Raw genomic sequence first — 26,311 nt, 5'->3', positions numbered from 1 at the left:
CATGTACTTGTTGGCCATTTGGATATTTTCTTTGGAAAAATGTCTATTCAATTCTTCCGCCCTTTTAAAAATTGGATTACTTGTTTTTGTTGTTGGTGGTGGTATTCTTTATATATTTTGGATATTAACCCTTTATCTATTATATAGTCTGCAAATATTCTCTCTCATTCCAGAGACTGCATTTCATTTTTCTTATCATTTCTTTTCCTGTGCAGAAGCTTTTTAGTCTGATGTAGTCACACTTGTTTTTTTTTTTTTTTTTTTTTGCTTTTGATGTTGTATCCAAAAAATCATTACCAAAACCATAGCCAAGAAGCTTTCTTCTTACGTGTTCTTCTAGGAGGTAACTGTATCAGGTCTTACATTTAGGTGTTTAACCCATTTTGAGTTAATTTTTATGAGTGGTATATAAGACTGAGGTCCAATTTCATTTTTCTGTATATGGTTATCCAGTTTTCCCAATACTATTTGTAGAAAAGACTATTCTTTTCCCATGGGCTCTTTTTCAAATATTAGTTGACTATATATGTAGGGATTTATTTCTAGGCTCTTGATTCTGTTTCATTGGCCTATGTGTCTACTTTTAGACCAGTACCATACTGTTTTAATCACTACAGCTTTGTAGTATAGTTTGAAATCAGGAAATACGCTATTTCTGACTTTGTTTTCTCAGGATTGCTTTGGCTATTTGGGGTCTTTTGTGAACCTGTCTTTCTTTTAATGAGGTAGCTGACTTAGCATAGGGGACATTTAGATGCTCCATGTTTTAGTTTTCACATCTGAGGCAGTTTAGGCAAGAAATGCCCAAACCCCTGATTCACAGGGCACTTAGGTAAAAAAACTTAAGAAGTTTTTATGTTCTAACAATTTAGTAGCAATTTGAAAACAAGTACACACACATTAAAAGAAAAATATTTTAATTTTATTCTTTAATACCACAATTACTTACTAATGAGATACATGCACTATTAGGGACAATGGCACAACATCTCTAACCTCAGAATCAGGCTGGACACCAGTACCTTCAGTTCTTGTTCCATATTTATTTTTTCATGTGGTACCTGCTTTTTATCACAAGTGCTGAAAAAACAGCTTCACAAGAATATGCTACCATCACAGGAATGCAATGTGTTCTCACATGAACACTGAATTCGCGCTAGTAGTTTAGGTGGTTTCTGACAGGTATGGGGTACTACTCCCAACCACTCACAACTTAAATGTCCCAAACCTCCTAGATATTCACTGCTGTGCCCTGGGGAGCTGTGGTATGGTTTGAGAACCATGGGCAGAGTGGCTGGATGCAAACCTTTGGGCAAGGTTTCCCATCTATAAGAAACAGAAAATAATAATATCTACCTCGTAGGTTTTATTTTACTTTTCATTACGAAGAAATTTCAAACCTACATAAAGGCACACAGAATAAAACATTTCCCATCACTAAGACACAAGAACCATTCAATTACGGCCAACTCTGCTCCAGCCATACTCTGTATACTCTGTTCTCCCATAATTTAGATATAAGCCTCAAGTTTCATCTGTAAATATTTCAGTACCTCTTAGGGTTCTTTGAGAATTAAATGAATTAATATATGTAAAAGGCATTAAGCAGAGTGCAGAATATCTTGAAGTGTTAGGTACTATTTCCACAGTCATCTCAGCACTAGCTGCAACACCATACATAAGCACCCTGCTCCCCTCCAGGGATGCATTGTACAGGAAAAAAGTAATGCGTTTTGTGTCCCCCAGCATAAAGGAATACACATGATTGCAGGGAGCAGGGCTGCTACAAGTGCACTCATCGCCCCCCACCCTGCCCCCCACATAGGTTTTCTGCAAACATTCTCTCCACAAGGAACTTCTGTGTACCCACCTAAGACAATACACAACATTCAAATGGCATCAGATGCTTTTCATAAACAACCAAACCATCTCAAGTTTACTCTTATTTCTTGGTTCTGGGTAGAAATGTTCTCTGGGTAAGGGAGAAAATGAAGTTCTTTCTTACCTCCTGGCACTTCGGAAGCAGTAGGGTTTTTAAGTTATCAGGATACTGCTCATCTAGAATAGCACAATTTTGGAAGAACCAGGAAAAATTAGTTTAGGGAGACAGGTCCAACCTTGGTGTAACTGCCCACATACACATCTGATTGTGAGGCGCACACCTGCTAATTTATCCAGCTGTTCAGGCACCAGGTGTACAAACGAGTCTGGGGGCAAGAAACAACTGCTATTTTCTCTGAATAATTATACATAATTTTCCCTTTCCTCCTGGGGCTTAATTAAAAGGTAATTTAATTGTTGCCCCCTGGGGTCTCTCGGTCCATCATCCTGAACCAAGCCTAAGGCACCCCAGTAATGACAGGAACATTAAGCACGCCTCTGACTTTTATGCTATTGCAGCAAAAATCTCCATTCAGCTTTCCTGAATTTGTTTGCCATAGAAGCTAAATGATCATTTGTATTAGACAAAGCTGAACAAATGCTTGATCTGTACTTTTTAATTTAGAATCTTTGGTTTACCAACCTAAGCAATACCCTAACTAAAATTCTTTGGGTTTTATTTAGCCCAAGGGCAAAGTTTACAACTAAATCATCTATAACCAGCATCCATTTCTTTTAGGTACTGAGCATACCTCACATTGGGATGTTTGTTCTGTAATCTGATTAGTATATCCTCCCTAAAAGCATTAATTTTATTATAACTTGCTATCAACACTACATCATCATTTTAATCTAGCTCCTCCCAAAAGACAACCTGTGATTTCATATAAAGAGCAAAGAAAAACATTCTGAAAAAACAGAGTGAATTGGCTGGAAATAATTCTACTAACCTCCATGCAGCTTAGGCAGGTAGGAATTCAATAAAATCATATTTGTTATTGCCTTGTTCAGGGAGTAAACACATGTGAGATATGATAGACATATACTTGAATACTGCATGATGCTTTGTTCAAAGAGTTTTTCCTGGGTCAATGGAATCATTGACTGAGGTCACTTACACCCATAAATATGCTCAGCCTTGATTTACTTCTAAAAAGGTTTATAAATAAGGTTTTGAGAGAATTTTAATCCATATTCTTTATAAGTGATCTGCTCATTATCTCCTGAACCTCACTACATAAAACTGTCTGGAGCAGGTGAATTATTAAAAATACTAAGAACTTCCTTACCAGCTATATCCTCAATCCTAGCAGCAGTGAGGCAGAACTATGAGGGACCTGGCCCTCTTACTTGTCCAGGCTCCCTGTCTTTTTTTTTTTTTTTTTTTTTTTTTTTTTTGCTTTTTAGGATCACACCTGTGCCATTCAGAGATTCCCAGGCTAGGGGTCTAATCACAGCTACAGCTGCTGGCCTACACCACAGCCACGGAAATGCCAGATCTGAGTCTGTGACTTACACCACAGCTCACAGCAATGTCAGATCCTTAACCTACTGAACCAGGCCAGGGATTGAACCTGCAACTTCATGGTTCCTAGTCGGATTCGTTGCTGCTGTGCCACAACGAGAACTCCTCCCTGCCTATCTTAAAGCAAAGAGAAGCATAGGGTTCAATATTGGAACTGGAAAAATAGAAAATATTTAAATGTGAGTATTTTTTTTTTTTTTTTTTTTTTTTCTTTTTTTTTTTTTTTTTTTTTTTTTTTTGTTGCTATTTCTTGGGCCGCTCCCGCGGCATATGGAGGTTCCCAGGCTAGGGGTCCAGTCGGAGCTGTAGCCACCAGCCTACGCCAGAGCCACAGCAACGTGGGATCCGAGCTGCGTCTGCAACCTACACCACAGCTCACGGCAACGCTGGATCGTTAACCCACTGAGCAAGGGCAGGGACCGAACCCTCAACCTCATGGTTCCTAGTCAGATTCGTTAACCACTGCGCCACGACGGGAACTCCAAAATGTGAGTATTAATCAGATGAAAATCTAAGAAAATCACAGGATCGGAGAAGCAAATAACAGAATCCAATTCCTTTCCACATTTGATCTGTTTTCTGCTCTTCCTGATAAGAGAAGCTTTTTTGGTTACTAGGGCAGAAGGGGTGGAACTGCAAGACCCACCTGGATGATCACTGGATCCTGCTCAGGACCAGTCAGCAGCCAGGCCAGAGGTTTCACTATTGCTTTGTTCCTCTTGCTGCTATCCTATTATAGCCCTAGACTGATACTGGTCAAACAGATGGGTCACATTTTGGAGTCCCTTTCAGGATAATTAAAAAGTCAGGTATGATAAAGATGACCACAAATTCTCTGCTATTCCTCCCACTAAGAGGTGGTACCTAATTCCCATTCCATTTAAATCTGAGTCTGCTTTAGTGACTTACTTGACCAATAAAATGCAATTTAAGTGACTCTTGGGACCTCCAAGACTAGCTCAAAAGAAGCTTTGCAGCATCTGCCTAGCTGTCATGAGAGACAGTCTCTCTAGGTGCCCAAGCTGCCATGCAAGAAAGTCAACTGCCCTGAGGCCATTCTGCACGCGAGGCCAGATGTGGGTGCTCCAGCCAACAGTGCAAGGACTTTCCAGCTTTCCTTGCTAAGTTATGTGAGCAAAATCATCTCACATCTTCCAGGCCAACTCCCTTGCCAGCAGACTAGCACCAGGAATTCTTAGCCAATGTCATATGGGGCAGAAGAATAGTCCAGCTGAACACTGCACACCACTCTTCCTGTCTTATTAAATCATGAGGTATAATAAAATGGTTCAATAAAATGTTGAAGCTGCTGAGTTTTAGGGTGGTTTGCTACACAGCGATAGATTATAGGAACACCAGGTATACTGCCTCACAGCACCATACCATAACTGCTACTTCTAGGACTACAGCTAACTGATACTGGGGTAGAATGGCTAGTATGCTGTTAAATGACTAGTGAACTGGATCAGCTGAAAGGTCTCAAGGTCACAGCTGGTCTGGAGGAGACCACTGAGAGTGATGCTGGCTTTGCTGAAAGGAAACCAAGATGAGTGAGAAGTGTTAGGGAAAACATTCAAGAGGGATCTGGGTGTGTGGGGTTTTGCTTGAGTGTTGTGTAGAATGGACCATTTTAGTGATTTGGAGGAGGCAAGAAAGAGATCTGGAAAAATATCTTCCCTATATTGGATACTGAATTGTTAAAAACATTATCTTTTTGAAGAAGGGAAGGATGGAGTCAGAGAAGAGAAGGTGTAAAAGAACTGCTGTGGCCCCTCACCTGGAACATCAACAGAAAAGTGAGCAAAAGAAGATGATGCTTGGCGTTAGTTTATCATGAGACTACAGACCACTGAAATGGTCACAGGGTAAGGTGCCCATTCAATCTGGTTTGCTTGAGATAGTCCCAATTTAAGTCTTATTCTGGAGTAATTATTAAGAACATCCTTTTTTCACTCTCAAAAGTGTCTGGTTTGAGATAATAAATTATTCCTATTTGCTCTATTTCTAGGGGCCTGTGTGGCGTGGTGAAATAGTTTTGAATACACTGTATATCATCCCATTAAGATAACACAGATGGGGCCTTATTGGAAATTTGTGGGTTTCTGCTCTGGAGATAATGTTTGTCTTTCAATTTGATATTACATATAGTCATTCAACAAATATTTAATGAGAGCCTATTGTCCTGTATTCTTTTATACTTGTAAGCAAATGCTTGAGGATTGATGAATATAGGAGTGAAAAATTCTTTACTTGTGTGATATAATTAGAAATGTATTAGAGAGAAGCTACTCTATACCACAGGAAAATCTACTTAATAATTTGTAATAACCTATATGGGACAAAGGAATGGATATATTTATATGTATGATGATTTACTTTTCTGTACACCTGAAACTAATACAACAATGTAAGTCAACTATACTCAAATAAAATTAAATTAAAAAAAGAAATATATTGGAGGTGACACCAGTGGTCAAGATAGCTTTGTAAGTTTGTTTTTTGATGTACCTCCCTCTTTGGTCCTCGCTTCAAGCACAAAGGAATATCAGTTATAACATAAAAAGAGAAAACAAAAAAGACCCAGCAGAACTCAAAAACAAGATAAACAATCCATGGGCCAGAAATGGAAAAGTAAGGTAAAGCAGTGAATAGAGCTGAGGCCACAGACCACCAGGGTATCCGTCTGGAGGCAGGCAGTGATGGAGTCTAACACTGGCAAGATAAAGGGACTAAAGGTACTCGCAGTACCTACATGGTGAGAACCTTGCTCATAGCTTGAGGTCATGGGCTGAGGTGGTGCTCGTCTGCTTGTGCAACTAGAGTGAAAAATGGATCATTTCTATATTTCACGCAAACGGGGATCAAAAGAAAGCTGGAGTAGCAGTACTCATATCAGACAAAATAGACCTTAAAATGAAGAATATTTTAAGGGACAAGGGAGGACACTACACAATAACCAAAGACTCAATCCAAGAAGAAGATATAACAATTTTAAATATCTACACACCCAACACAGGTTCACCACAATATATAAGGCAACTGCTAACAACCTTAAAAGGACAAATCAACAATAACACAATTATAGTGGGGGACTTTAACACCCCACTTACAGCAATGGACAGATCATCCAGACAGAAAATCAATAAGGAAACACAGGCCCTGAATGAAGCATTAGATCAGATGGACTTAATAGACATTTATAGACCATTCCATCCAAAAGCAACAGAATACACATTCTTCTCAAGTGCACATGGAACATTCTCTAAGATTGATCACATCTGGGCTACAAATCAAACCTTGGTAACTTTACGAAAATTGAAATCATATCAAGCATCTTTTCTGACCACGATGCTATACGACTGGAAGTCAACAAGAAGAAAAAAACTTCAAAAAACACAAACACGTGGAGACTAAACAACATGCTAGTAAACAACCAATGGATCACTGAAGAAATCAAAGAGGAAATTAAAAAATACCTAGCAGCAAATGACAATGAAGATACAACACTCCGAAACCTATGGGATGCAGCAAAAGCCGTTCTAAGAGGAAAGTTTATAGCAATACAAGCCCACCTCAGGAAACAAGAAAAAGCTCAAATAAACAAGCTAACTTTACATCTAAAGCAGCTCGAGAGAGAAGAACAGACAAGACCTAAAGTTTTTAGAAGGAAGAAATCGTAAAGATCAGAGCAGAAATCAATGAAATAGAAACAAAGAAAACCATGGAAAAGATCAATGAAATGAAAAGCTGGTTCTTTGAAAAGATCAACGAAATTGATAAACCCCTAGCCAGACTTATCAACAAAAAAAGAAGACAAATCAATAAAATTAGAAATGAAAAAGGAGAAGTAACAATCGACATCACAGAAATACAAAGGATCATAAGAGACTACTATATGCAACTATATGCCAATAAAATGGAAAACCTAGAAGAAATGGACAAATTCTTAGACAAGTACAATCTTCCAAGACTAAACCAAGATGAAATAGAAAAGATGAATGGACCAATCACAAGAACTGAAATTGAAACTGCGATTAAACGACTTCCAACAAACAAAAGTCCAGGACCAGATGGCTTCACAGGCGAATTCTATTAAACATTTAGAGAAGAGCTAACACCTCTCCTTCTGAAACTATTTCAAAAATTGCAGAGGAAGGAATACTTCTAAACTCATTCTATGAGGCCACCATCACCCTGATACCAAAACCATACAAATATACCACAAAAAAAGAAAACTACAGGCCAATTTCCCTGATGAACATAGGTGCAAAAATCCTCAACAAAATACTAGCAAACCGCATCCAACAATACATTAAAAGGATTGTACATCATGATCAAGTGGGATTTATCCCAGGGATGCAAAGGTTCTTCAATATCCACAAATCCATCAGTGTGATGCACCACATTAACAAACTGAAGAATAAAAACCATATGATCCTCTCAATAGATGCAGAAAAAGCCTTTGACAAAATCCAACACCCATTTCTGATAAAAACCCTTCAGAAAGTGGGCATAACGGGAACCTATCTCAACATGATAAAGGCCATATATGACAAACCCACAGCAAACATCATTCTCAATGGTGAAAAGCTGAAAGAATTCCTGCTGAGATCAGGAACAAGACAAGGATGTCTGCTCTCGCCACTACTCTGAAACATAGTTCTGGAAGTCCTAGCCACAGCAATCAGAGAAGTAAAAGAAATAAAAGGAATCCAAACTGGAAAGGAAGAAGTAAAACTATCCCTATTTGCAGATGATATGATACTATACCTAGAGAATCCTAAAGACTCTACCAGAAAACTGTTAGAGCTCATCCACGAATTTGGCAAAGTCACAGGATACAAAATTAATACACAGAAATTGACAGCATTTCTATACACTAACAATGAAAGATCAGAAAGAAAAATTAGGGAAGCAATCCCGTTTACCATCGCATCCAAAAGAATAAAATACCTGGGAGTATACCTACCTAAAGAGAGAAAAGACCTGTACTCTGAAAACTATGAGACACTGATGAAAGAAATCAAAGATGACACAAATAGATGGAAAGTTATACTATACTCTTGGATTGGAATAGTTAATATTATCGAAATGACTATACTACCTAAGGCAATCTACAGATTCAGTGCAATCCCTATCAAATTACCAAGGACATTTTTTCACAGAACTCAAACAAAATATTTTAAAGTTTGTTTGGAAGCACAACAGACCCAGAATAGCCAAAGACATCCTGAAAAAGAAAAATGGAGCTGGAGAAATCAGGCTTCAAGACTTCAGACTGTACTACAAAGCTACAGTCATCAAAACCATATGGTACTGGCACAAAGACAGAAATAGAGATCAGTGGAACAGGACAGAAAGCCCAGAATTAAACCCACGCACCTACAGCCAACTAATCTATGACAGAGGAGGCAAGAATATACAATGGAGAAAGGACAGCTTGTTCCCTAAGTGGTGCTGGGAAAACTGGACAGCCACATGGAAAAGAATGAAATTAGAACACTCCCTAACACCACACACAAAAATAAACTCAAAATAGATTAAAGACCTAGATATAAGACTAGACACTATAAAACTCTTAGAAGAAAACATAGGCCAAACACTCTCTGACATAAATGACAGCAACATCTTCTCAGATCCACCTCTTAGAGTAGTGACAATAAAAACAAAAATAAATAAATGGGACTTAATCAAACTTCAAAGTTTCTGCACAGCAAAGGAAACTGTAAACAAAATGATAAGCAACCCATAGAATGGGAGAAAATCTGTGCAAGTGAATCAACTGACAAGGGATTAATCTCCAAAATTTACAAACACCTTCTGCAGCTCCATACCAAAAAAACAAACAAGCCCATCAAAAAATGGGCAGAAGATCTAAACAAACAATTCTCCAAAGAAGACATACAGATGGCCAAAAACCACATGAAAAGATGTTCAACATCACTCATTCTTAGAGAAATGCAAATCAAAACCATGATGAGGTACCACCTTACACCAGCCAGAATGGCCATCATCCAAAAGTCTACAAACAATAAGTGCTGGAGAGGGTGTGGAGAAAAAGGAACCCTAGTATACTGTTGGTGGGATTGTAAATTGGTGAAACCACTGTGGACAACAATATGGAGATGCCTCCGAAAACTAAAACTAGAACTACCATTTGATCCAGCAATCCCACTCCTGGGCATCTATCCAGAGAAAACCACAAGTTGCAAAAGATACATGTACTCCGATGTTCATTGCAGCGCTATTTACAATAGCCAAGACATGGAAACACCCTAAATGTCCATCGACAAAGGAGTGGATCAAGAAGAAGTGGTACATACACACCATGGAATACTACTCAGCCATTAAAAAGAATGAAATACCAGCATTCTTAGCAACATGGATGGACCTAGAAACTATCATGCTAAGGGAAGTCAGCCATACAATGAGACACCAACATCAAATGCTTTCACTGACATGTGGAATCTGAAAAAAGGACAGACGGAACTTCTTTGCAGAACAGATGCTGACTCACAGACATTGAAAAACTTATGGTCTCCAGAGGAGACAGTTTGGGGGTTGGGGGGATGTGCTTGGTCTGTGGGATGGAAATCCTGTGAAGTCAGATTGTTATGATCATTATACAATTACAGATGTGCTAAATTCATTTGAGTAATAAAAGCAAAAAAGTAAAAAAAAAAAAAAAATGGATCATTTCTAGCTACTGCAGCTTTTAGCAGGTGAAAATTCCAGGGAGGGAAAACAACAAAGTCATAGTTTGATTAAGCTATGAACCAAGTCACCCATAGCTCTTTCCATGATCACCATCTTACTCTGGAGCAGGAACTTTGTCACACATTTTAAGACATAGTTTAGGAGATCCTGTCGTGGCTCAGTGGAAACTAGTATCCTAACTAGTATCCATGAGGACGCAGGTTCGATCCCTTGCCTCACTCAGTGGGTTAAGAATCTGGCATTGTTGCAAGCTCTGGTGTAGTTTGCAGACATGGCTCAGATCTGGCATTGCTGTGGCTGTGGTGTAGGCTGGCAGCTACAGCTTGATTTGACCCCTAGACCCCTAGTCTGGGAACCTTCACATGCCATGGGTGTGGCCCTAAAAAGACCAAAAAAAAAAAAAAAAAAAAAAAAGACATAGTTTACTACCATCTGACTCAGACATTCCACTTCTGGGTATACATTTGAAAAAAAAAAAAAAAACACTAAATGAAGTAGTACCTTCCACTTGAAAAACAGAGAAAGAAATGATAAAAGAAGGAAAAAAAAAGAATAAGAAAATTTACCAGTTAAAAAGTTGGTAATTAAGTACATATTCACCAAAAAAAAAAAAAAAAAAAACAAAACTTTAATGCATAGGATAAACCCTAGACAGTGATACAGTGATTTAGTCATTAGAGAACTTCAAGACAAAACCAAGGAATGAAGCCAGGTGAAGCACAAAAGGCAAAGCAAAATATTCTTGCAAAAACTAAAAAAGGAGGGTTGTAGTTCTTTCTTGGCTTGAATGAGTCAGGGTTTTGACATTAATCTGGGAGGTTTGAGCTGCAAAGGCAGCAATTCAGAAAAAAATCACATGGAAAGAAGAGACAAAAGCCTTTTCTTGAAAGAGGTAAGTCATAGGCCAGTCGCTAGGCAGTCAGCTAGTGGCCTCGGCAGCCATGAGAATAGGATCAAGTAGGGCCACCTCCATGTAAATGTGGCCACCTGACTGAAGGAGCAAGAACAGCCCATTGCCAGTGCTTAGAAACAGCTCGCCTGAGAGAGGCAGGAGGCCTAAGTCATGCTGCCGCTTAACAAGTGGCCTTTCCTATGCCTGCATGGATAGAACCCTGGGAAGGCATGGGAGCCAGGAAGGCCATGGCAGTGAGGGTGGAGGAAAGGGCTGACTGGGGAGAAGACAATGCCACCTCCTCTGGCTGCTTGGGGGCTGAGGACCAGGGAGCACTTAGCAGGGGGATAGCCAGACCCTCCTCTAGCAGACACCACAATCCTAACAGCCCTCCTCCCCCCCTCACCAGGAAGACTCCCTATCAGAATGCTCTAGAATTGTGCTGACCATTACGGCAGCCACCAGGCTTAGGTGGCTATTCCACATTTGATACCTGGAAACACTCTGTGCAAGTCTTTTTGCCCATGTCTCTCGACTCGGATATGATGCCATTGCTATGTTTTCTCAATACCTGAGAGGCACCAAATAAATGGTACATGGATTATAATTTTCAAAAACAGAGAATGCAACACCAGATACCACTCACATTTTAACTTTCTTTGAAATCTTCAGAATTGCATTAGGAACTTGCAATATCTCAGTGCCATCATTATAAACAGCAGTTATCAGCTACATGGTACTATAACTGCTGAAGGTGGAAAAATCAGGCATCATCTAGACTGACTCTATGACAGAACCTGAAAGGTGCTTTTAGGAGAATTCTCTGATTTCAAAGCTTCTTATTTGTCTCTTTCAAAAAGCAGAGTAGAGAGGGAAGCTTCTGATTATATGGGCTTTCTGGTTACCCAGATTCCTAAGAAACAGTACTCTCCTGTAATTAAATTGTAAGGAGTTAGCTGCAGTTAAATTGCACAGTATTTGAGAAAAGCTGTCACTTCTCAGAATTAGCTCTGAGAACAAAGCTGGAATGACAGTAATTAAAACTGAATGCAGATGTTTTTAGATGGTTCTTGTCCGGGTTGGAATACACGTTTTTTTGTTTTGTTTTGTTTTTTTATTTCCTGCAATCTTTGTTGTGTTATTTTCCTTCACACTGGCAGGTCAGAAAGTTTATGACAGGGTGCTGGGTTATTAATCTGAGAAAGAGTAAGCAATTTTTTTCCTATTTTTTATTTTTTTACATCCAGACATAAACATAAACCATCACCACCTATTTACAAAAATTCTGTTTTTTTTAAATTTCACAACTACATATGGTTATATGTTTAATGTTAAAAATCTAAGTAATACAGATAAACAAGCATTCTCATTACTCTCTGTATCCCCCACCCACTCTGCTGACCTGTAAAAACTGCTGTTACCTATTCAGGTGTCCTTCCTGAACAGTCTCTCCCTGTGTACAAATATCTATACTTACACTGAAATACATTCTTTAAGTTCACTTTTTCATAAATAATACCTTATTAGGCACATTGCTCTTGTCTTCCCACTTTTGCCTATCTTTTGGAAGATGTTTTATAATAATACCAATAAACCCTGCTCGTTTTCACTGCTGCACTATATTCCCTTGAAAAGCTCGGGCCCTATTTTATTAAAACATTCTTCCCCCATGGGCATTTAGGTTTGTCCCACTTTTCACTGTTACAAATACTACTGCAGTGAACTTGACCCTTTATAAGAAGGATGGATGGAGTTGGGGACAGAAAACACGTTCTTTTTTTTTTTTTTTTTAAATGGTCACACCTGTAGCATATGGGAGTTCCTGGGCCAGGGACTGAATCTGAGCCATAGCTGTCACCTAAGCTGCAGCTGCAGGAATGCCAGATCCTTTAACCCACTATACTGGGCTGGGGATGGAACCTGCACCTCCACACTGACCCTAGCCACTGCAGACAAATTCTTAACCCACTGTGCCACTGTGGGAACTCCGGAAAACACATTCTTAAACTCACAATGATAGAGAAAGAGAAATGAAATCATGAGGGGCAAATGGAAGTGGATACCAGTGGGACAAGCACTTGTGGTCTAATCGGTGCCGGGCACAGGAGAGCCTTCTTTGGTACCATCTGAAGACTTCTTGGTGATCGAATCCATCAGTGAATTGAAGCACCAAGTCAAAGAAAGTTTTCTAAGTATGCCAGTTTATACAAGGAGGTAAGCAACAAGATGACTGTGTTAAGATCCTGACTCCCTGGACCTCAATGGGAGCCCCGTGTTGCCTAAAATGCCACTGGGAAAACTGGGCAAAGAGAGAACCTTCTAAATCTCTGTGAAGTCCCTTCTGATTCTCATTTGCATAATTACTCTCTTATCTCTAAGAAAATAATCAAACTGGGTTTGGCAGAGGCCCCTGGATTAAAAGTGGCCTAAGGATTAAAGGACTAGAGCCCAGGATTAAAAGTGGCCTAAGAATACTCTTTTCCCTCTGTATAGCTTCTGAGATAAACCATTATGTGTTGAAGTATTTAGCCTGCTAATTCTAATTCCACTGTTGGGAGGAACCACAGAGATGATCAAACCCATTCTACTATTCGGTAGAGAAGATAACCAAAGCCCAAAGAGGGAAGGTGACTTGGGCAACATCACAGAGATGGTTGGTGGCAGAGCCAGGACCAGGAGCAGAGTTGCCTTGAACCACCCCCTTACTGCATGCCACAGTACCCCTCTCCATCACCACCCAGCGTGCCAACTGCTCTCATGCTTCCATCTGGAAGTGCTACCTCTGCTTGGCACTTTCTTAGCTATGTGCTGCAACATTTTTTGTTTGTTTGTTTAAACCTCTCTGTCCTTGGTTACAGTGCACAGAGAAAGATGCTCAGTTAGTTGTGGTTTTTCCCAGTTGTCCATGGTGTCTATTGCAAGGCTTATTTTTATCTGATGCTAGGCTTCTATTGAATATCTTTGAAGCACATCCACACACCTTTCCTAAAGAAGAATTTGTTTCCCCATCAAAACTAACGTTGCAAATGCTAGTGCAATGACCCGTCTGACTGCATTTAAATATGTAATTCCTCTGACCCCTCATCACCTCTTCTTTGGCCCTGGCATTTTAAACTTTATTTACTGATTTCATTCAGGGCTGTATTTTTTTTGTTATGACTCTGGCAGATTTAAAAAATGCCTGCTGTTCTCAGAGTTCCCATTGTGGTACAGCGGAAACGAATCCAACCAGGAACCTTGGGGTTGTGGGTTCAATCCCTGGCCTTGCTCAGTGGGTTAAGGATCCAGCGTTGCTGTGAGCTGTGGTGTGAGTCGCAGACACGGCTCAGATCTAGTGTTGCTGTGGCTGTGGTGTAGGCTGGCAGCTATAGCTCTGATTGGACCCCTAGCCTGGGAACCTCCATACGCCTCAGGTGCAGCCCTAAAAAGCAAAAAAAAAAAAAAAAAAAAGCCTACAGTTCTTCCCTTCATAGTATCTGCTATCTGCTCCCCCTTGCATGTGACTTTGAAGCTCTTCCCATGAAGAGGTGAAGTTTATTTCCCCATCTCTTTTATCTGGGCTGGTGTATGAAATGATTTGGCCAACAGAATCAAGTGGAAGTGACAGTGTATCAGCTCTGAGGGTGGACTTCAAGAGATCTTGTATATTTCTGCCTGTTCTCTTGGACACCCACTCAGTGTCTCTATGAACAAGCCTGAGCTAGTCTTTTGGAGCAAGTGAGACCATGTGGAGCAGAGATGAGCCATCCTTAAATGAGGAATCTCAGATCAGCCAGCTCTCCAACTCACTTGGCAGATGAGCATGAGTGAGTCCAGCCAAAACCAGAAGAACCACCCAGCTGAGTCCAGCCCACAGGGCTGCCCGGTTCGACTGCGAGCTAAATAAACGATGGTTGTTTTGAGCCACTAAGGTTTTGGGAGTGGGGAGGGAAGTTATTATGATGCAAAGCCAACTGATATAGACCCTTTATTACTGTCTGCAGGAATGTTTATTAAATTAAGCCTCTCAGAGCAAAGGGACACTTCCCAATTACTTTTGTACAGTATTTTAATGTGAGTAACTTAATGGGAATTTAGAACAAAAATTATTTTCTTCAGGGGAATATGGAAATGGGAAAGATTGATGAAAATTTGATTCCTACTTTCCCCTACACTTAGCCCACCCCAATCTCTATAGCCTGTATTTAAGGAAATAAATAGAAATCCACAGGATGTAGAGCATGTCATTAATCAATACTAGAGTAGTAAGACAAGCGGCAGAAAATTCTCTCCTTACAAAAGATTTTCTCTTTACAAAAAATATACTAAGAAAATTATGTAGGGAGAGGGTGAAAAGCCTATAATTTTTCAAACATCTTGGCTTCCCTGATTTTTGCTGTGCCGTTTCTCTGCCACTATGTCTTAGGGCCTTACCTTTGAGCTGCCTCAGTCCCCTTCCACAAGGCAGCAGTTCATCCACACCTGCTCCAGACACTCTAGCAGGGGAGGGGTGGGGGCTACACCACCTGACTGCTATGGAAGGGCTGTTTTGAGTCCTTCTTGGACCCCCACACACTAACTTTTGGAGGTCTACTCATGCCGCATTTAATACGGTAACATGTTAAAATGTGCCCACTTCTCACAATTTAATGTAATTTGTACAGAACTCTCAGGGTCAAGTTGCACTTGACTAGCTGACATGATATATATTATGACCAGCTAATTACACCTTTTAATGTTTACTTTGCACTTTTCCTTCTGTATTTGGAGTCATTAATTTTGTTGTTGATCGTCAGGTCGCAAACATTTGCACAGTCCCTTGAAGAACTCACAGGTTCTGGGCTCTGTGCTTACAGGTGCCTAACAGGAAAGTCTGCCCTGGCCTAGTCAATCAGAAAATAGCTATTTCCTGAGCACTTAACATTGATAAAGCATTGTGCTGAAGTCTTCATCAAAATCATTCACTGGGCAGCAATTTATCAGGGCCAATTATTCAGCTAAGCGCTGAGAACCAGGAGAGAGGCCTGCAGCTCCTGCCCTTGACAGCTCTGAGTTAGCCAGGCCTTGGCCCAAAGCAAAGCAGATGAAAAGAATTATGGAGTGAGGATCTGATTCCAGGCCTTTTCCTTAATCCACCATAAGGATCAGCATCACTTTCTATCTCTGGAAGCACAGGGAGACTGTATGGACAGACCTAATTCCTACTTGCAGCTGATCTTGGGCTAAGCCCTTACATTCCTTTCCCTGCAAAAGCAGGATGGTCTCATGACAGACACGGTGGTCTCCAGAACAAAGGCCACACTTGGGAATAACACCTGTCTCCAAGCTCAGAGCTGACTTATGGCGGGGTGATGGTGCAGGTGGCATGAGGCCTAGGTCATGAACTTGGCGCTATGTTGAGGCAAAAGCTATGTCAGAATGCTCAGTGTGTTTTTAATGTTAATTGGAGACTATGCTGGTTTCCCAGGCCCTTGCAAGGCATATTTTATAGCCTTAAGAGACGAAACACTGAAAATCAGGTAGCTCCTGAAGTTTCGGTAAACAAGCAATTCAGAAGGTCTGGTTTTAAGTAAGCCCCCTCAGGCCTCTTTAAGAATCAGCTCCAGTGGTGTTTTACCTCAGCTTCTCAAACATTCCTGTGCATTTATATGAATGCCCTGGGAATGGTGTTAAAATGTAGATTCTGATCCAGTAGGTCTGGAGTGGGGCCCAGGAGTCTGCATTTGTCTACCTATGAAATTGATGCCGAACATTTGGAGCAAGGCTTTATATGATACACTCCTTTACAGTTTACCAATTGCCTGGCTCCTTTGTCTCCTTTGATGAACTTACCAGTTTTGAAGCACTGGCACCCCATGTCATAAATATAGCTGCAGGCTCAGAGTGGCTTGCCTCGAACCCCTAGCTAGTAAGTGGCAGAGCAGTGTTCTGACCCCAGTCTCCTGGTTTCTAGTTTGGCACCACTGCCATTTACTCACAGCCCCAGACAGCTCTTTGTGTTTTACCTCCCATGTCTTGTGAGGTCATTTGTCTCAAATTTAAAGTCCAGAGTTAATTTCATCCTTTTCAAACTTTCAAGCTGATAACCTGGTCTCACTTCTCATGCTGTGTAGCAGCTGGGGAAGAAAAGATTTTCAAAAGCAGTCTAGAAAGGGCTTGCCGTGGTTTTGTCTGGAGTGATTACTCCTGCTAGGAAACCAATCATGCTTGGAAACATTGCTTGGAGCAGTTAAACGAACAGGATTTCCATCAGGGCTTGCAGTTAGAGGTCTGGGGAGGTGGGGGGGGGGTGGGCAGGGCAGGTAGCCAGCAGAGCCTGAACCTCAGGTTCACAGACTTGGCAACAGACTGCTGTTTTCTGTGCCTAATAATAATAAAAGACTGTAGAGCCAGCCAGCCACGGGTTTCTGTAGAAATAAAGATATATTTAATTTGGGGGAGTTCCTGTCCTGGCGCAGTGCAAACAAATCCGATTAGGAGCCATGAGGTTGCAGGTTCGATCCCTGGCCTCACTCAGTGGGTTAAGGATCCAGTATTGCTATGAGCTGTGGTGTAGGTCACAGATGCAGCTTGGATCTGGCGTTGCTGTGGCTCTGGCGTAGGCTGGCGGCAACAGGTCCAATTAGACCCCTAGCCTGGGAACCTCTATATGCCACAGATGTGGCCCTAAAAAGACAAAAGACAAAAAAAAAAAAGAGATATATTTAATTTGTGAATACCTATTACATGGTAGACACTCAGCCAGGTACTTTGCAAACATCCCCTCTAATCCTTATAGTAAAGCTGTGAGGTTAGTTACACTGCCCCCTTTCCACATGTTAGGAAACTGAGGCTCATCAAAGTTAAAAAGCTTGGGCCCTGTAGCCCAACAGAACACCAGGACTAAGTGTGTCTGATGTGTGGGCTCTCATTACCACACCACACTACCTCTGAAATTGAAAATGAAGTTTAAAGGGCAAGGAGACTAAACCTACTCTAATTCTGGCAGCTCCTGACTCAGGGAGTCAGGGCCCTTGCCCTCTCCCATGGCTATTCCTTTGAAACATCTGTTTGGGGGTTTTGTCAGGCTGACATCCTTTTCTCCTTTTTTATTAAAAAATTCTTGGAGTTCCCATTGTGACTCTGTGGGTAAAGAATCTGACTAGTATCCATGAGGGTATGGGTTTGATCTCTGGCTTTGCTCAGTGGGTTAAGGATCTGGCATTGCTGCAAGCTGTGATGGAGGCCATAGATGTAGCTCAGATCTGGGGTTGCTGTGGCTGTGGTGTAGGCTGGAGGCTGCAGCTCTGATTCGATCCCTGGCCTGGGAACTTCCATATGCTGTAGGTATGGTCCTAAAAAGCCAAAAAAAAAAAAAATTTTTTTTTACTAAAAATTAAAAGAATAGTATAATGAACCTCTGTAACCTTCACACAGACTCACCAATAGTTAACTTTTGTCACATTTCTGTGCATATGTGTGAGAATATTATATATATTTTTTCTGAGCCATCTGAAACTATAAAAATGCTACCCTTAAAAACTAGGAAAAAAGACTTTCTTTTATTCACAGTAGAGCTATGATAAAGAATTTTAACAATGACAAAACTACTGTGTAATAAATGACTTCTATTCAAATTTCACCAACTGTCTCAATAATGTCCTTTATGGCAATTTTTTTTTTCCCTGATCCAGGGTTCAATCAAGATGGTAGAGTGCATTTGCCTGCCATGCCCTTCTGGTCTCCTTTAATCTGGAACTGCTCCTCCTGGGTCAAGCTGCTTTTGACCCAGCACTTTCACAAGGCATTGGGAAGGCTGTCACCTGAGTTTGGGAGATGCTGAGCACACCCCACTGAACCAGTGGGTACCACACTGGCCTCTCCTTCATCTGTCAAATTTGCCATCTGCTCTGCCGACTCTCTGAGAAACACAGCTAGGTAGGGCAGGCTGGGAACCACAGTATTTACAGGAGCTGAAGCCCACTTTTTTTTTTTTTTTTTTTTTTTGGTTTTTTGTCTTTTTAGGGCCGCACCTGTGGCATATGGAGGTTCTCCGGCTAGGGGTCCAATCAGAGCTATAGCTGCCAGCCCACACCAGAGCCACAGCAATGCCAGATCTGAACCGCATCTGCAACCTACACCACAGTTCATGGCAATGCTGGATCCTTAACCCACTGAGCGAGGCCAGGGATCAAACCTGCAACCGCATGGTTCCTAGTCGGATTCGTTTCTGCTGTGCCACAACAGGAACTCCAGAAGCCCACTTTCAATGCAAGCTTTGAGCCTCCTTGCCCATGCACCTGAGTGAGCCAGATGGCTTTAAAGGAGCACTTCCTCTTAGCACCTCTTGATTTCTGAGGAATTTAGAGATGGAGTAATGCTCTAAACAAATACCCACCATTGCCCACCACACATTTTAGAAAAATAGGGATGGTTCCTAATTTACCCTCCCTAGTTTTTCTGGAATTCTTTCTGGTGGAGATTAAGAAGCCCCCAAATCTGGGGTTACATGATTGGTTTGTGGCTTATGACCTGACAACATTCTTTAGAACAGTAAGATAGTCAATTAAGAGTATCTGTCAGATTAGCCTCTGGCTCAAAGTTCCCCTGCCATGATCTTTGCCATGAGGGCTGCAAACATCACCTTAGTAACTGCATCATCATCAGTCTAGATTTTTTGGATTCTGGATTTTAAAAAAGGATCTTTAGTCTTCTTAACCATCCAGGCTGCTTTATATATTCTGTCTAAGAAAATGTGATGTAGGATGAAAAAAAAGTTTTCCCTCACACTGCCTTCACCAGCATGCAAGAAGTAGTAATCTACTTCTGAAGTTGATTTTACTTGCCAGAGTTCATACATAAAAACACAGGATGGTCACGTAAATTTGAATTTTGGATCAACTTTATCTGATATTCAAATAGTGTGCAGAATACGCTCTTATAAAAAGTCATTTGATGTTTATCTGAAATTTAAATTTAAATGAGTGACCTGTATTTTCTCTGGCAACATGAAGTCTATGCCCTGTGGATCTCTCTCTCTTTTTTTTTTTTAGGGCTGCACCTGCGTCATATGAAAGTTCCCAGGTTAGGGGTCGAATTGGAGTTGTAGCTGCTGGCCTATACCACAGCCATAGCAATGCCAGATCCAAATCACGTCTTCAACCTACACTGCATCTCATGGCAATGAGGACCCTTTAACCCACTGAGTGAGGCCAGGGATCAAACCCACATCCTCATGGATACTAGTTAGGTTCTTAACCCACTGAGCCATAACAGGAACTCCCGTCGATCACCTTTTAAGTTTGCTAGAGACCGCTTCACTACTGAGATTTAAAATAAGAGAGAAGACTCAATCATCACACCACGGCCATGGCTAGCAAATGGACAACTGCATTGCCATACTAATGCTGGAATGAATTTTGATAAAGGAAACAACTAAGTAAATATTGAAGGTAAGCACACACAGCTTTCATGGTGCAGATTCACATCCTTTAATGGTAATTGCAAAAGATAAAACCCTCTGAAAATCAAAAGTATTTTTATTTAACTCACTTGGCAGCAACATTCAACCTACAAGATACTATTTATCATCCTCATTTATCTTTCTTAGGGTGAACTTTCATACTTCCTGCTACAGAAATATTTATTCGTTTGATCATGGAGTACTGCTCCAGACCCCCTAGGGGTATCATATAATATATGATAAATATTGTATTTTCTATTAATATGAAAAGTTCTGAATCATACATCTGACTTCAAATGTTTCAAATAAAGAACTGTAGCAGATTTAAAAATTAATAGCCAGGAAAGACTTTAAAACTGTGTTGTCCAACATGGTAGCCATTAGCCATGTGGCTACATTGAACACTTGAAATGTGTCTAGTCTGAATGAAGAGAGATGTACTGTTGGTAAAAATACACATTGGGTTTCAAAAACTTAGCAGGGAAAAAGAACATAAAATATATGACCACATGCTAAAATAATGTTATTTTGGATATATTAGGTCATATAAAATATACTATGAAAATTAATTTTATCATTTCTTTTCTTCTATTTTAACGTAGCTATTAGAAAACTTAGAATTACTTATATGGCTCCTGTTATATTTCTAGTGGAAAGCAGTGCTTTAGAGAATATCTAAATGTAAAATTCTTTTTTACAGGTGGCGAAACCAAATGAGAAAGTGACTTAGGTCATGTGGGCTGTTGGTTGCTGAGTCCAACTAAACCTTTGGTCTTCTTACTCTTGCTCTTTCCATTTCCCCTTCAAGAGACCTAATTCCAGAATGAAAATCCTCAAAGGATGAGCCTCTCAGTGGTCTGTAGGCTCTATATTTGGCACTGGAATTCTCAGGCCAATTTTAGAGTCTGAGGGTTGGTGATTCTTGCTGATGGAAGTAAGAAAAATCAAACATCAACTTGTAACCAAGGGTTTCAGGCATAACAGACTTAGAGAAGCAAATGAGAAAGATTGGTAGTTCACTAATTCCATTTGATGCAATAGTTCTCAGCAGGTTCAGAAAAGGAGAGGCTGTGAGTGCCTGCCAGAGGGGTGGTGGAATTTCACTCAGACTCAGATCAGATCCAAGTTCCTTCTTCAACTCCACTAAAGATCAGTCCAGGGTGGAAAATCACACCCAGAAGGAAGGGTAGCATATGTGTCTTATTCTCTGGTTGACAAATGTTACAAACAAAGGTCCACTATCCCCAGAAAGGTCACCTTCTAGACACTAGGTGCTCAGTAATAAGATGCTAGCTGCATTGAGTGGGCATGGAATCGTTATTCAGCAATCAGTACAACCCTTGACAGTGGGAAAGGGCTTCTTGGCCACCAGCACATGCTCTATTTGGCTGAACTGAGGGAGAAACAAATCTCCAAGGGGAGTGGAACAGGAAATGTGGGGTATAAAACAAAGCCAGCAGCTAAGTGAAGGTAGATGCAGGCCCCCTCCTGACCTGTTCCAGCCAGGTCTGGGAGCCCTTAGAGGCTGCATTCCCAGGCATGTGCATCAGCAGGGCCAGGCCTCCCACAGCAGTCTAGAAGGAAAGGCTCAAAGCCAAGAGAAAGGGGGAAGGAAGCCCATGGGATGTGACCTTGACAGGTTTCTGTAGGGCTTGATGGATCACGAAAAGCTAAATGAAAAGTTAGCAGCATCCACCCCAACATCCTGGAACACCCAGAGCAACTTAAAAAGGGCCCCATGGCTGGGGAGCTTCTGCAATCTGTAGGCACTGAGGCCCCTGCTGTGTGAATAATTTTAGCTGTTTGAAGGCATCATCAGCTGTGTTTGCTCATTTACACGAACTAGCTGGATGTCTGGGAAGCACTGGGGTGGAGAGAACTTGGCCTAGGAATCACACAGGGCTGAGGTGGAATTTTATTTAACTGTGAAAAAGTTACTTAATATTTTGTCATTAGTAAAACAGATAAGAAAACATGCCCCAGAGGGTTCTGCCAGGTGTGAGTGAATTAAAGCTCTTGAAGAGTAACTATTCGGAATATCTATTGGACTTGTTATTTACACTTGAGTCGAAGTCCTTTCTCACAGGGTGGAAGCGAGCTGCCCATCTTCCTCTCCTCTCTTCCTCTCCCTTCCACCTTCATCCCTCCCCTCCCCTGCACAACAGCACACAGAGGCTTGACAATCCACTATCTGCCACAAACAGAGGAACAGAGCATCCTGAAATGGAGCGCTTCGCCATGTAACTGAGTAAATGAGTCAGAAGCCCACTTAGAAAACTTGTAAAACACGGTGTATAATTTACAGCTTGACTAGTATTTTAAACCTGATGCCCTTCTAACGCTCAGCCAGGGCACACTCTTTAGCTGTCACAAAAGTGACTCTTCATAGCTCAGGAAAGAGATCTGCCAACAGTGAGTATCCACTGCCACCTCTGTCCTGCTCCCAGCACTTCTAATGTGGGAACAAGAAAGAAAGGAAAGTGCTAGAAGCTGATTCAGTGTTTGGTGGGCTCTCACTAGGAAACATTAGCTATAATTTTCAAGTGATGGATAAAATCCAAAGCTTCTGATGAATGATAAAAGAGTCTAATAGCCTGGATAGCACCCTGCCCACTAGATAGAAAAGAAGACATGTATTCTTCATTCCATTAGGCAGGCACTCTAATCCATAAGAAAATATATACACATTTAACTTCTACTTTTACGTTTCTTTTGAGACAGAGTTATTTAACCTAGGGTTCACTGATGGGCTTAAAGGTGCTTATAACCCATTAAAGTTCATGTGTATGTGAAGGTTTCCATGAAGAGGATGTTCTTAATCAGTTCTCAGAGGCGTTGGTGCCCCACTATACAGAGCCAGTTTCCTCTGTGCTGTGACTGGGCCCTTTTCGCTCTAAGCACAGTCATTTTAATCACGTGGTTCTCAACATACTGCTGACATCTGGGGCTGGTCAAGTCTCCACTGGACTCATTTCAAGATGTTTAGCATCCCTGGTACCTGACCATTAAGTGCCAGTATCACTCCTTGTCATTGTGACACACCAAAATGATCATACACATTTTCATTTTTTTTAATTAATTTTTTTTGTCTTTTTTTTTTGCTATTTCTTTGGGCTGCTCCCGCAGCATACGGAGGTTCCCAGGCTAGGGGTCAAATAGGAGCTGTAGCCCCTGGCCTACACCAGAGCCACAGCAACACGGGATCCGAGCTGCGTCTTCAACCTACACCACAGCTCACGGCAACGCCAGATCATTAACCCACTGAGCAAGGGCAGGGACCGAACCCACAACCTCATGGTTCCTAGTCGGATTTGTTAACCATTACGCCACGACGGGAACTCCCATACACATTTTTAAATCCCCCTTAGAGGGCAGTTCCTCCCTGGTTAAGAAAATTAAGTTCGCCTCCCCCACTTTTCTTTCTTTATCAGGAAAATGAGGGAGGTGGGTGAGATGACCTTCCAGCCCTATGATGCAGAGACACCTCACACATATCACCCCTTCTTTGAGTGTCACACTTGTTCCTAGTCACTCTATATGCTAACAGATATGTATTCCTTGGAGGGACCTGAAAGGTACCTAAAAACGTGCAGAACCCTGGCCTGGTCTCAGACATGGCCCTCCTGGGCAGTCCTTGTGGCCTCCCTAGGCTGATGTCCATTGACTGTAAACAAGATGAAGTGATTTGATGGTCAGTTCAGCTCTGAAGTTGGATGATTCTATGCAGTAATGAGAATTGAGTCTATGGGATTTTCTGTACCTCAAGGAAGTTGCCAGAAGTCTCCTTTCAGATATTATAACAAATCCTCTTTGGGGAGAAAAGTATATAGTACTCCTACAAGGCTGAGATAGACACAAAAGACCCAGCATGCCCCTTCACAGCCCTAAGTGTTAGACCATACAAATTAGATGTCTAGTAAAGAAAGAAAAGATAGAAAAAGTCCCAGGGAAGGGGATATCCTAGGATTGGGCTTGTTGGTGAGAATCTAGGAATCTGACGGCCTTCAGGGAAATTGTGAGGCACCAAGTTCAGATGGCAACTCCTCTCAAAGGCCCGCTTTAGCTCCTGAAGCAGCTAAGAGCCCATAAGCTAATATCAGTGCATTTTTATTATGGCGCATTAATTTTGTCAATAGCTGTTGACTATTTTCTCGGCTGCTTATATTTTTACCAAGCATCTGTCTTTGAAGACAGCTTTGCCTCCGTGGAACATACTTAGTACAGAGCCTGACATACAGTAGGGATTCAGACGAACGAAACGGGGTGCAGAAAAAAGGCTGGCCTGTGTGCTAGAAGGAAGAATTAATAAAAACATGCTGGATTAGCTTCTAGGTGGGGCTAGCTCATAAGGGTGAGCTGTGAATACAGCCTTCTAGCTTCATCTTCTCTCTCTCCCAGGGGAGCCAGGGTAGCACCTGGTGTGTTAATCATCCTGTCCCTGCAAATGAGACACTTCGTGAACTCATGCACTAGCTAGACAGTCCTGGTGAAGCCAAAGAAAGCATACTATTAATTCCTGCATGCAAGCTCTCTCTAGTGAACAGCATCTGACGGGCAGAAAGATCTACATTTTTTTTCCCTAGAGATTTAACATCATGTAGGAAATTATTTCCAAGCAATCACTTCTGAACTGCTGAATCTGAATATTCCCATTGAAAGATGACAGCCCTGTAATAAGGAAGTTTGTGAGCCCTGTGAGAGAGGTTTTGAACATAGTATTCACTGGGTAAAAAGTTACTATTTTCTAATGACAATATGATGTGGTTGGTTCAGCTCCCGAGACAACATTCCTCTGCAGGACTATAAGCCCTGCCTATTTCCTGGTCCTCTTCCTTTTTCCTAGTTCTTCCCCTTCTACTGTGGAACTCTTGACCCTTCCCTCAGTTGGTGACCTCAATCTTGCTTTTTTCTACAAGTTTCTTTTTTGGCTCCTTGGTGATGGTGAGGATGGTATGAGGTAGGAGAAAGGGCAAGCAAGACTTCCCAGATGTTGGCGTATGGATTTGGGGTCCAGAGCTGGGCTGTGTCATCAGCTGAAGTAATCAGGAGTGGTAAGAACCAAAGAGTCATAGTAGGTAGAGCCCTGCAGTAGTTCAAAGGTCTGAGCAGTGCTTGTTGGAGGAAATGGCTGGGAAGGGGCTTCTGCTCCTCAATGACTCCATCACCAGTCCGTCTGCGCAGGCTGCACCAAAAAGGCTTGGGGCAGAGGTTATGAGTCTTTCTGACAGAGCTGTATGCTGACTCGGGGAGGCTGGAGAATTGTGTGTGCTTATGTGAGGGCCATGTTCAAGCAGGGAGAAATTCCTAGCAGCAGAAATTGAATAATAGGACCAAGAAATGAAAGGTTTCAGCCACATGTGACTACAAGGTCTTCTTGAGAGCAGATGTCCATGATACCTGGTTATATGTGGGCAGGCCTCAGAAAGTCCCTTCTTATGGACTAGGACTAGTAGCGTCCATTCCCCAACCCAGCTCCACCAGCCAGAAATGGCAGGGGGTGGTGAAAAGGACACAGGCTTGAGAGGAAAACCTGGGTTTGAGTTTTAAATCTGCCTCTGCAAACTAGCTGTGTGACCTACACTAGCTATGTAGCTGTTGTGACCAAGTCAAACTATACAGGGGGTTAGAGATAAGAGTTTGAATCTCACCTCTAAACAAAAGTGCTACAAGGTTCAAGGTCCTTCAGGATCTTAAATTTATTCAAATAATATTTATTGAGTGCCTATTACATAACCAGGTACCTTCTAGGTGCTTGGGATACAGTAAAAACACAAAAGACTAAAATCCTTGTCCTTGCAACTTAGATTCTAGTGGAGAGATCTTGATAATAAAGGTAAGTACATTATATTGTAGTTTAGAAGGCGATCAGCATTAT

The 26,311-nt window shown here is 41.4% G+C and overlaps 1 long non-coding RNA gene across 2 annotated transcripts in view; it reads right to left on the bottom strand.

Annotated features, from left to right (window-relative positions):
• Nucleotides 243-26,311, bottom strand: part of LOC102166036 — a 272,191-nt gene continuing 246,122 nt past the window's right edge. The window contains exons 4-5 of one of the 2 annotated variants that reach the window (XR_002337690.1): nucleotides 2,006-2,058; nucleotides 243-1,326 (exon numbers count right to left, since the gene is read on the bottom strand). This is a non-coding gene — a long non-coding RNA (uncharacterized LOC102166036). Of the gene's footprint in view, nucleotides 2,059-26,311 lie in introns of both variants that reach the window. The other variant, XR_002337689.1, reaches the window with a different exon arrangement.

Source organism: Sus scrofa, chromosome 13 (assembly GCF_000003025.6).
Source record: "Sus scrofa isolate TJ Tabasco breed Duroc chromosome 13, Sscrofa11.1, whole genome shotgun sequence".
Lineage (NCBI taxonomy): Eukaryota > Metazoa > Chordata > Mammalia > Artiodactyla > Suidae > Sus > Sus scrofa.
Note: the sequence above shows the minus strand (reverse complement) of the source record. Positions and strands in the feature narration are given on the sequence as shown.